General features: G+C 28.6%; 1 long non-coding RNA gene across 3 annotated transcripts; it reads left to right on the top strand.

Moving 5' to 3' along the window:
- The first annotated feature begins 7,181 nt into the window (after positions 1-7,181).
- Positions 7,182-9,632, top strand: LOC143582095 (uncharacterized). 3 transcript variants are annotated; one of them, XR_013143929.1, is made up of 3 exons: positions 7,182-7,518; positions 7,592-7,984; positions 8,707-9,632. It is a non-coding gene; the product is annotated as an uncharacterized LOC143582095 (long non-coding RNA). The 3 variants fall into 3 exon arrangements; XR_013143927.1 differs by having other exon boundaries at positions 7,182-7,765; positions 7,850-7,984; XR_013143928.1 differs by having other exon boundaries at positions 7,182-7,984; positions 8,707-8,768; positions 8,853-9,632.
- Positions 9,633-11,229: the final 1,597 nt, after the last annotated feature.

Below are 11,229 nucleotides of genomic sequence, written 5' to 3'. Positions count from 1 at the left end.
TTCAAACTCCATCTCAAGAACCCTAGATCCAATCGGAAAACCCCAACCAGTGAGCCATTTGCGCCATCGTCAATGTCCTCTCTTCGCCTCCGTCAACAAGTGTGACCATCACGATAAGTGAGACACAGGCAACAGAGGCTGGAGTTCTTTTTTTGCCGGTAAGTTTCGTGTTTTAATTCAATTTTGTGTGTTTTTGTTCCTCTTTACTATTTTTATTAAAGTTAGGGTTTGTTAGTCCAACATTGTTTATCTTTCAGTTGTGGGTTTCAATCTGGATAACATCCTTTCAATTGGAATCAGGTACACTTTTCTTTGGTTTAGCAGCATTTTTTGTTTTTTTGATATCTTTTACTACTATATATTTTAGTTGATGGTTTATTACTATATTTGTTTCAATTAATGCTGCTTTTAGTAAATTTGGGGCCAAAACCACCATTTGATTCAAAAATTGTTTCGTTAATTGGAGATTTATATGATTGATAGGTTTAATATTAATATTATTATTATATGTTCACAAATCAAGATGTTATAATATTTATGAGTTATTTTAATTTTCATAAGAAACATATGTAAAATTTCAAAATATTTATGATATTTATTAAGGTTCGATTTGGGGGATTTTTGTTCTCGCGTGTTTAGAAGTTTCATTTGAGATATGTGGAAGGTGCTATGGATGCTTTGCTTTGTCCAAGGTATTTTTTTGATAGTATATATTTATGTTATATAATATTTCTATTTATGCTATTTTTCTTCTTTCAGATTCTGGTGTTGATCCAGCTGCAGATTGATTACACGTGACCTCAGATGGCAAACCAAAAGTCCTGGATTGGTATCCTTCAAAATTCAATCAGTTTTGTTATATTTCTTCCTTTGGTGATATTATTTTTTACTTTAATAAATATTTTCTTTCTCGCAGCATTGGGAATGGTGATGTTGACACATCAACTGTTGTAAAGGCTGATGAAAATAGTTGTATTCGTGGTGCATCAGGTTGGTAGTTGTTATATTACTTTATTCATTAATTAATGGTATTCATTAAACTACTCGTAAATAAAGATTTGTGTGGATATTCCTGAAGTTATGGATGCAGAAGGTCCTGGATCATCTGACTGCCCCATTGCTGTATTCATTTCAAGATTATTGCAGGTAACATGGTTTTTGTAAATGTGTCTATATGTTTTTGTTTTCAATAACATGGTCCTAACTCTTTTAAGTGGTAAATTGGTGCTCAAATGCATACTTTTCATCTTCAAATATTAAAGAGAGGTATGAGAAGCTGGACATATTGGTATGAGTATAAATTTCTCTTGAGTATGCCATTTTAAATCTTCTAGAATATGTGATTTAACAAATATAAGTTTCTGAATTTTGAGTATTAATATAACTCCACGTCAATTTTGAGTGTAAAAGATCTTTTGTAAATATGATATTGTAATATAAAGGACATGTCAGGGATTGAGTTTTTTTATTGAATTTTTCAAAAAATTCAGGATTTGAGGCTTTTTACAACAACTTTTTGACCTTTTCAACAAGCTGAAATTAAAGTTACTTTTATGTTTAACAAACACTTTTTTTTAACTTATTGGGTTTTTCAAAAGACCAATAAGTCACTAAGTTATTTTCAAACTTAATCCCAAATATAGTGTTCGGGCTGAAGATTGACATCCATTTAGTTGAACTATGCTTTGTTTAGTTTTCTTGGTAACACAATATAATTGGATTTTCATTAGCTTGATCATTGTTTGAGGCTTTCTGCTTCTTTAGGTTAGCATTTGAAGTTTAAGAAGGTTAATATTAATTTGTTTTGTGATCTTCTTTCTCACCTATTTGATATTTTGTTTGTTTTTCAACCTGTTTTTTTTATCTTTTATTTTTTTCAAGATCCATAAGATCTTTAAGTTAATTTGTCTTTTGATCTAAACCCATATGCGATATGAATGTATGTTGTATATTAATTAGTTGCTATTAGTTGGTTTCATATGTTGCGTTGAATGTATTTTCTCATATTAAAGTTTGTTTGTTGGAATTGTTCATGTCACATAAGTTGAAAATTGTTTAGATTGTTGGTTAATAATGAAACAATAATTTTTACCTCAGCAACCACAACCACATATATTACTAGATTTGAATTTAACAATATATATAACGTTATTTTCTTTTAAAATTTCTAGGATAGTTTTTGTTGTCGAATTGCGCTCGTGATTGCTATCATACTACTTGAACAAGCAAGGAAAGTAATAACTAAAAAGGAGCATGCCATATATTTGGAAAATGTTTCTCCTCCTTACAGGTGATGTAACTTTATTTTGAATAATATAATAAATATAAATGATAGTATGATACCTATGGGCAGTTTATGTTTTATCGAACTTTTAATTAATCATAACTTGCCGTTTATATGCTTATGTTTCTCCTACATATGCTTTTGGGTCTAAACGGGTTATTAGTAAAATGAGTTTATGCCAAAATGGGTTGTTTAAGAAAGTGTCAATTTGGTTTGGGTTTGAATGGGTTCTGAGTAAAATGAGTTCGGGTCAGGCCGTTTTAGAAAAGCATCAATATTGGTTCGAGTCAAAACGAGTTTCAAGTAATGAGTTTTGGTCAAAACAAATCATTTTAAAAAAATGTCAATGTGTTTCGGGTCGGAACAAGTTCCGAGTGGACTTATAAAAGTGGCAAATGATACTAATGCTTTAAACTTAATAAGATTAAAATTTTGAAAAGTGGACTTTTTACCCAAGCTTTGGTAACTTAATTAAATGTATCTTAAAAATTTGCTTATATGTGGGTTAATTCGAACTTTGTTTTTTTTTTTCAAGTCACTCTATTTTAGATTGTGTTTTAATTCAAACGTGACGATTAAAATTGTGTTTTAAGTTTGACAAGCACTTTTTTTTAACTTATTGGGGGGTTTTGACATGCGGCAATTAGATTCTACCAACCTCAGGCAGACAGGTCTGTTGGTTAATGGGTTAAAAATAGTAAATATTATATGGATAACAGTTGTGCTGGAACTATTGAAGTGATTAATTTGGCTCTAATACATTTTTTTGTGTATTTTGTTGTAATGGTCAAGAGTATGAGAAAAACTTCTGTTATGCTAATTATATTGTTGCTCACATTCAAGTTTTTCATTCTTATTTTAATTAAAAAAAAATTGTAGTTGAGGGCTTTGTCTTTTGGAATAAGTGCTATGTGTTGAAGAGTAACCAAAGAAGACTAAGGGAAATTGGACAACTTAGCAATGGATATGAGGGGCGGTTTGGAATTTCATGTAGAAAAACTTCTAAATGTTTTTTATTAGCAAACTCCATGTATATGTAAACTATGTAGTATATTGATTATTGTTTTGTAAAATGTTTTACAAATAATTTTTTCAACTTGTGTGTAATAACTAAAATGTTTAAAATTTATTAAACGTTGTACAAATTATGAAATGGATAAGCAACTTTTAACGTGTATATCATTTCCATATTCAAAGTCAAATTTGTACATTTCAAGACTTTGCACTAAAGTGTATCGAACTCTCTATTCAAGGGACTTCACGCTTTCTTCATTGTTTCAGTCTTACTTAAAATAACTTTTTTGACTTTATATATCAAAGACAAAAAATCTTTAAAAATCTCTCTTTTTTACTTTTTAACTTTTAAAATTTGAGATAGCGGTCAACTATTGAGACAAATACATATACCTTTTCATTAAACAATTATGCAATACTGTTATCAAGACATATACTTTATGCTACTTTATGCTTTGTTTGTTACATACTTAAAATAAAATTTTAATATTACTATATTTGTTTATCATCATACCCATAGGCAAATATTGTTTTCTATGTTGTAAAATAAAAGATGAAAATGTGGTTTAAGGTGCTTAAAATGTCACTGTAAATGGTGTATTATATGCATTAAATGGTGCTTTATATGCTTTACATGTATACTTTTCAATGGTTTTAAGTTTTATTAAAAGTTTGTTGTAAGCTTCATGTACATTTGGATTCAAATTTGTCTGCTATCGGGTTTGGTATCACATGATATTTAAAAATGATCAAAAGGGGATTATGATATTATGAAAGGTTTATTTGTTTAATGGTGACACATATAATAACTTTTTGGTGCAATTACTTCTTATGAATTTTAGAACTTATGATATTTGAAAATGACCAAACTGATCATTTGATACCATCATTAACATTGTGACGACATAATAATATTTATGATTGATTTATTTTGAAGCATATTACCTTTCATTATTATGCTTCTCTCTTGATGTTCTATTTTCGACTATCATTATTGCATTTTATTAACAACAATACTTTTGTCTTGATATTTAGGTTGAATATGTTTTTATCAATTTATGATGAATATGTTGTAAAACTTGAATTCAACAACATAGCTAAGGATGAGGTCAAAATGAATAACCTAAACTACATAATTGTTTTGAATAATACACAAGTAATACTTGCCTTGTTATTATCTTGCATGTGAAGCTTGTAAGTTGTAAGAAGAAAGTTACCAAAAAGTGTTACTATTTTCAGAGTCAAAGTCAAATCTTGCGTCTATCAAAGCATCAAAGAGGTATGAAAGTATCTACTCAAGATACTTCAGACATTTTCATTTTTTTTTATTTTTGCTTAAAATAACTTCTATACATATATTTCAAACTATCAATTTTTTTTAAAGTTATTAAGATTTAATCATTTAAAAGGTTAAAGATAAAGTTATGTGATTTGACCTTACATATATATTATTATTTTTTTCATGAGTAATTTCTATTAAACTCTATTTTTCATGTTAATATAATCACGTAGATTATTAAAAAGTTGGATCTATATATCATGTTATAAATGTTTAAAATTGATGAATACTCTAAGAAAATGATATAACTATTTTGTGTATAAAAAAAACATTTTTCAAATTATCCAAACTTCTGAAAATATTCACATTTAAATATTCATTAAATTCGTAATATTATAATCTAACATCAATAAATATTTAAAATTTCAAGTCACTATTTCCATACAATTTTAATAGTGTTTCAGATTTCAAAATCTTAATATAATATGTGTGTTTCTACTTTTGATATATGGTTTCCTTTGAACTTTAAAAATGTGTAGAAAAGTATTTTTGACCTTACTTAAATATATTTTGCAACTTTTCATTTCAACCCATAAAACACTATTCATATTGGTCAAGTATAAGAACAAGTTAACAATTTCAAATTGTTTCATAATTTAGTTATACATGTATCTATTCAAGAAAGATCAATTTTGTGCTTTTTTTCATATACCCTAAAATAAATTTTTGTTTTCTTTCATCTCTAATTTTCTGTAAGTACTCTCCCACACGCTCACAATATGGCACGCTCATATTTAGTTTCTAATAGTTACATTATTCAAGATTTTTTCTCAACTCATGGAGCACGGGTACATTTAAACAAATTTTGTATCTTAATACATTAGTGATTTATATAACCTCATAAATTTTCCTCCTTCTATTAAACATGTTTCCCTTCCGAATTAACAAGTTTATTATTAAAAGGTCATAATCTCAAATTTATTACTTATCTGAACTTTGATTCATAGATATTCGATATTTTCATGTTACCTATTTGCTTTGTTAATTAAATTTGTTAGCTTTTCGTTGTAGTATACTTGAAAATCTAATTCTAAGAATATAAGAATTAAGGTGTACTTCATCTATCAAGATTCTTCCCCTCTTTGTATGAGAAATAGAGAAAATAAATTATCGTGAGACATGGATTTTTTTTTTATTCTGCAATTTAAGTTTTTTATTTTTATTTTTAACTAACAATACTTTTTAACTATAAACCATTCGATAACTAAGCTGACACATAAAAATGATTATCTACCGGTTTTGAAGTCATATATAAAAACATAGGTTTTGAAGTCAGATATAAAAAAATAAGTAATAAGCTGTGAGGGAAAGCTTTTGTAAAGACATAGGCTAGGTTCAATTCCATTACTAATTTTCTCTCTTTTTTTTAATGAATTTGGGTGTTTATTTGTCACATCAAGATTATGTTATTGCTATTTATATTATCCTGATTAAATGCATATGATGTTGAATCCTGATATTAGAAATAAGTCAATTGCTAAAGTTGTATTGAATCACAAGTTTTCGAAAGATGCTCTTTTTTAAGTCCCTTTTTATTAATGTGAATTGTCAAGTTTGTAAACTTTTATGAGAAAACATTATGATCACTTCCAATGTCAATTTATCGTTGTTTCATTTGTTCACACTATAAGTTGACTCTCATTTGAACATTATGTAACATTTTAAAACATAATTTTTTGCACTTATTATTTATCTTTAATTGTGTTAACGTATTTAAGTTATTTGGTTATATGTTATTTTGATTTTAAATTTTCATAGATTATATTTATTAATATTAATGTGTTAAGATATGTTTTTCAACTCGTGTGCAAGATTGAAAATAGGTTCTGACACGTGTCACCCTCACATTCATTTAGGATGAGTTATTTGGTTAAAGAAGGTTTTATTGGAATTTAAAGTTTTATTGATTATTATATTGTTGATTGTTTTTCTTATATTTTTCATAATGCAGTGTAATTGAGTTTTTTTTTTCATTTTTGATAATACTTTGTATCATGCCTGTAATTAGTAATTCAAAATTTAATATGACGTTTTTATTAAAAATTTTGCCCAAATTTTGTTAGTTTTTCATAAACATTCTCGATTTTGTCTTTGACATTCTTATATATTCTAAACTTGATAGGAAATTTAAAATTAAGCACATAAATAACATTAATTAACTTATCATCTTTACTTTATCCCCTTCAAATTTAAAGTTAAATATTATTCAAATCGTTAACCCTACTAATTATGATGCAATTTTGTAAATGATAATATCTTTGAAACTTTTTTGTCACCCGATTCAAAGGTCAAAATGGATTATTCGATGCGACAAATTTTTAAATACAAACATCTTACTCTCTATAACAAGGTGTATAGAAATTAGTAAATGGAAACTAGAACCTATATCTTTTAACACAATATATTTTTAATTGAATTTTATGGCTATTTGTGAAATTAATTTTTTTAAATTTTACACATCTTATTATATACTGTTATTAATATGTTTAAGAAAAAACATTTTCTCAACCCGTATATCCCACAGACATATAAGCTAGTCTCTCTATATAATAAAAGACTGGATTATCCATCATATTCTCACTTTACTTTTCACTAAACCTCATTCTTTGTACACGGGTAATTTTCTCTTTTATTATTTATTTTAATTCTAATTAGTTAATTCTCTCTCTTTCTTCATTCTCAATTGCTTTGAACCCTAGCGAAATCATAACGGCAGCCGACCATTGATCTTAACCATGCATTCGTCATCAACAAATCAAGTATTTATCATCTACATATTCAATCGTTTTCAACATTAGAAGTATAATAATAATCCTGACTTTGGTTTACAGATTCGGTTTTACACAATCAACAATATCGATCTTCATATTTTGTTTTCGAGGTATCATTGTCAAAAATCTTCCATCTTCTTATACATTTGAATCATCAAAACTAACCGTAATTTTGTTTTCAAGCCTTTAAATTGATACGCTCCACCACAATTAGGGTTCATTAATTAAAGCCATTTTTGAATTGGGTTCTTGATTAATTGGATTTGATCGTGTTTGGATGCAAAGACAAGTGGAGAGCTCTGTTTGAAATACATCTTTTTCATTTGGTGCATTTGCCTGAAGTCTTCCATTACAAAGGTTTGATATTATATAATCATATCTTTTTTTTCAAGATAATGCATGTTTTGTATATCCATACAAGTAAATAAATAATATTTGCAGAGCTTCTATATGGAAAGTGTCAACGACCTTTGTTTAAAACCCTAAATCTGCAATTGGGAGTAGGTATGTTCGATCTGAACCTAAATCTTGCAAATTAGCCGGTTCACACGTTCGTCCAAAGCTCGATTTAAGGAGGTATGCTTATATTTTCAATCGTGTTTCAAACCCTACAGATCATAATTTGAACCCTTTAATTTGAACTATCCAATTACTTAAGTTGTTAGTCTGCAATTTTATGTTCCTTAATTGTCCCATTTAAGAATAAATCGTTTCTTTTAATGTTAGTTATAAGTAAGAAATTGTTTCTTTTTTTCACATATATATTTAGAACCCTAAATATTGGAACCCCAACTTTGATGTTAATACGTGTTCAGTAATATCATTCAGATCGATATATGGTTATTTTACCTATAAATGATAATTACATATTGACTAGATAAAATAATTTGATTATACTATCATCATGGTTGTTTTATTGTGTTGGTTTTTTATATGTCAATATCTGTTTTGTGGAGGCCAGGGGAGACATATTGGTTGCAAGTTTTAAGTATGATTTGCTAATTTATATCACTTGGAACAACCCTTTTTCATAACCATGTTTATTGTGACATGATATTTATTCTCATGTGTATCTGTATTGTCAAATGTGTGTTATAAAGAGACATAAATAGAAGATTTGTTTACAAAATATTTTTCGGTTCTATGATTAAGTTAAAAGTCATGGTTTTTTTTATTTGAAGGTGAATGTTCTAACTCAGTCGATTTAGTAATAAAATCTGTAGTGAGTGTTTTCATTATCAGTTTCCATTAATTAATTATAATAACACTAATTTCAAATTTTCTACTAATTTTATTAGGTGATACAACATCCCTTATCAAAGCTTGGTGTCAATTGCATTCTAAGTGGCATTACCCTACAGTAAGCCATAGCTTCAAATTAGTCATCTTTTGACTTTGGTTAACCATGGAATATCAAAGCTTATTCTGTTTTCTACTTTATTAGGAGAAAAACAAAGCCAGATTGATACAAGAAACATGATTACAACTAAAGCAATACGCATAGTACCCTTCAACCTCAACCATATTAAAAGCAAAACGCAAGAAGTAAGCCACTTAGCCCCGCTCCACCCCTACACATGTGTGATCTAATATTTGTTTTTTTTTCTATCCTTAAATTTTGAAAGCACCATGGGGATGTGTGGTGATTTTATTATGAAACTGGTTATTTCATTGCATGTTGTCTTACCCAATTTGATGAAGCTAATTAGATAATATGTGTGAACTTTGTTTAGATCTGTTCTTAATCAGTGAGTCCTTTCAATTGTTGATTCACCGCATGTTGTTGACTATGAAATTTTTTTGCCTAAAAACAGTTGGGATATTTTTATCTAAACGGCTTGAATGGTTGAAAGGGTTTGGTGCTGCGAGTGAAAGTATATGGCCTGAAATTATGTTTATTCTTTGTATTTGCGTCCCTTATTATACAATTTTACATATATTTTATATACATATATTTTATTTTTATCAAACTTTGATGCCCTTTGTAAATACGGATATGCTATTAGTTTACTATTGTATTGATTTATGAAACAGTTATAGACGTTTTAATCTGAGATCAATGTTTTTCAATATAGTGAAAAAAATAAATGATGAATTTGTTATTCAGTTGTACAAACACGCATTCGTTTTTGTTGTTCAGCTCATGTAGTATACAAAGATGCAAATCATTTTTAATTATTAATATTATAATATTATTTGCCTTCATTGTTTTTATTTTAGTTTCACCCCGTGTATTACACGGGTTTTAACATAGTATATATATACTAGTAGAAACCCGCGTGATGCAGCGGGATTCAAAAACACATTAAAACAATGGCAATGTCGGTTCACTTCGGTACAGGTTGAATCACAAATCACGTACAAAAAACAAATTATTATGAACCTAACTATATAATTATTACATGACTTATGATGACATATGCACTTCATGACATATGCACTTCATGACATATGCACTTCATGGAGCCTCCAAACCTACAAGGCTGCAATATATGAGCATTTATCATATTGTAAGTTAATCTTTATGAAATTTAATTTCCTAGTCTAGGTTGCCTAATCAAAACTCCAAACAAAACGAAATATAATAAAATTTTAGTTAAAAAAACGAGAAAAATGTAACAAAAATGTAACGCATATTGCAGAAAATGAAGTTAGCATCTTTATACTTTTTTAAATGTATCATACAAAAACCTAACGAAAAAGGGGTAAAAATATGCAAGGTTACATATTTCTAATTTTTTTAGAGATATTTACAGTTTAGTTTAAAACCATGAAACGCATTAGTTTGGTTTCACGGTCTGTTTTTGTTTTTACTTTCGGTCGCATGGTTTCAAAATTTCCAAACTGTAAAAAACGGTTCGGCTTGCGGTGTATCACTAATTTACATTTTGAAAGACCTTCCAATCGACCCGGGTTGACCCAAACCAAACCGACACCTTTCGGAAACGGCCCGTTTTGATCCGAACCAAACAAACACCTTTTTAAAATGGTTTCTTTTAAACGAACCAAATCGATACCTTCTTAAAATTCTCGCTTTGACCAGAACCAAACCAATACCTTCTTAAAACTCCCCCTTCTGACATGAACCAAACCAATACCTTTTTAAAATGACCTGTTTTGACCCAAAACAACCCAAGCAAAACTGAATAATTAAACCAAACAAATATGAAAAACTGAATAACCGAAACCGACTTAAACTGAATGAAACATTAATGATGGTTCGGTTAATCGGAAGTTCGATTATAGTTTCGGTTTTGAGAAAAAAACCCCTAATAACATACCTTTCAGTTCTAAAGACAGTCTCGAGCACATAATGTAACCAAACAGGCATGCCACTGAATATTTTGTTAGCAATTCCAAAGAAATAAGACCTTTTTAGTATAAAAATTGTAATATTGAAATTGATTTAATAATGTAATGATAGAAAATAAAATAACCTACTTCATAATACAACTTTCTTTCATCCACATAAAAGAAAACCCATTTTGTTGTTACAACAGCAAATGCATGAACAAGAGTATGCAACATTACTTAAGACAAATGTTAAAAAGACAAAATGTTAAAATCGCCTCCTGCTTCTAAATGCAGCTAAAATGCATACCCCAACTATCGTAACCGGATAGAATGACGAACCGTACGGGCTACCGGTTCACCGATCCGACCGGCTATACAAATTTAAACTCAAAATGACTGTTAAGGCCAAAAAATGTTAAATAAAAAAAAAAAATACTTTTTACCCATAATAAACCAATTCAACCAGTCCGGTTCGACTGATTCGAATCGACCGGTTTTTTAACATCGGGCGAACTACAAAGAACCGG

Source organism: Bidens hawaiensis, unplaced genomic scaffold, assembly GCF_021521415.1.
Source record: "Bidens hawaiensis isolate Kalapana, Puna unplaced genomic scaffold, B.hawaiensis_p1.1 tig00031447_1, whole genome shotgun sequence".
NCBI classification, from domain to species: domain Eukaryota; kingdom Viridiplantae; phylum Streptophyta; class Magnoliopsida; order Asterales; family Asteraceae; genus Bidens; species Bidens hawaiensis.
This window is presented reverse-complemented; position numbering and strand designations above follow the sequence as displayed.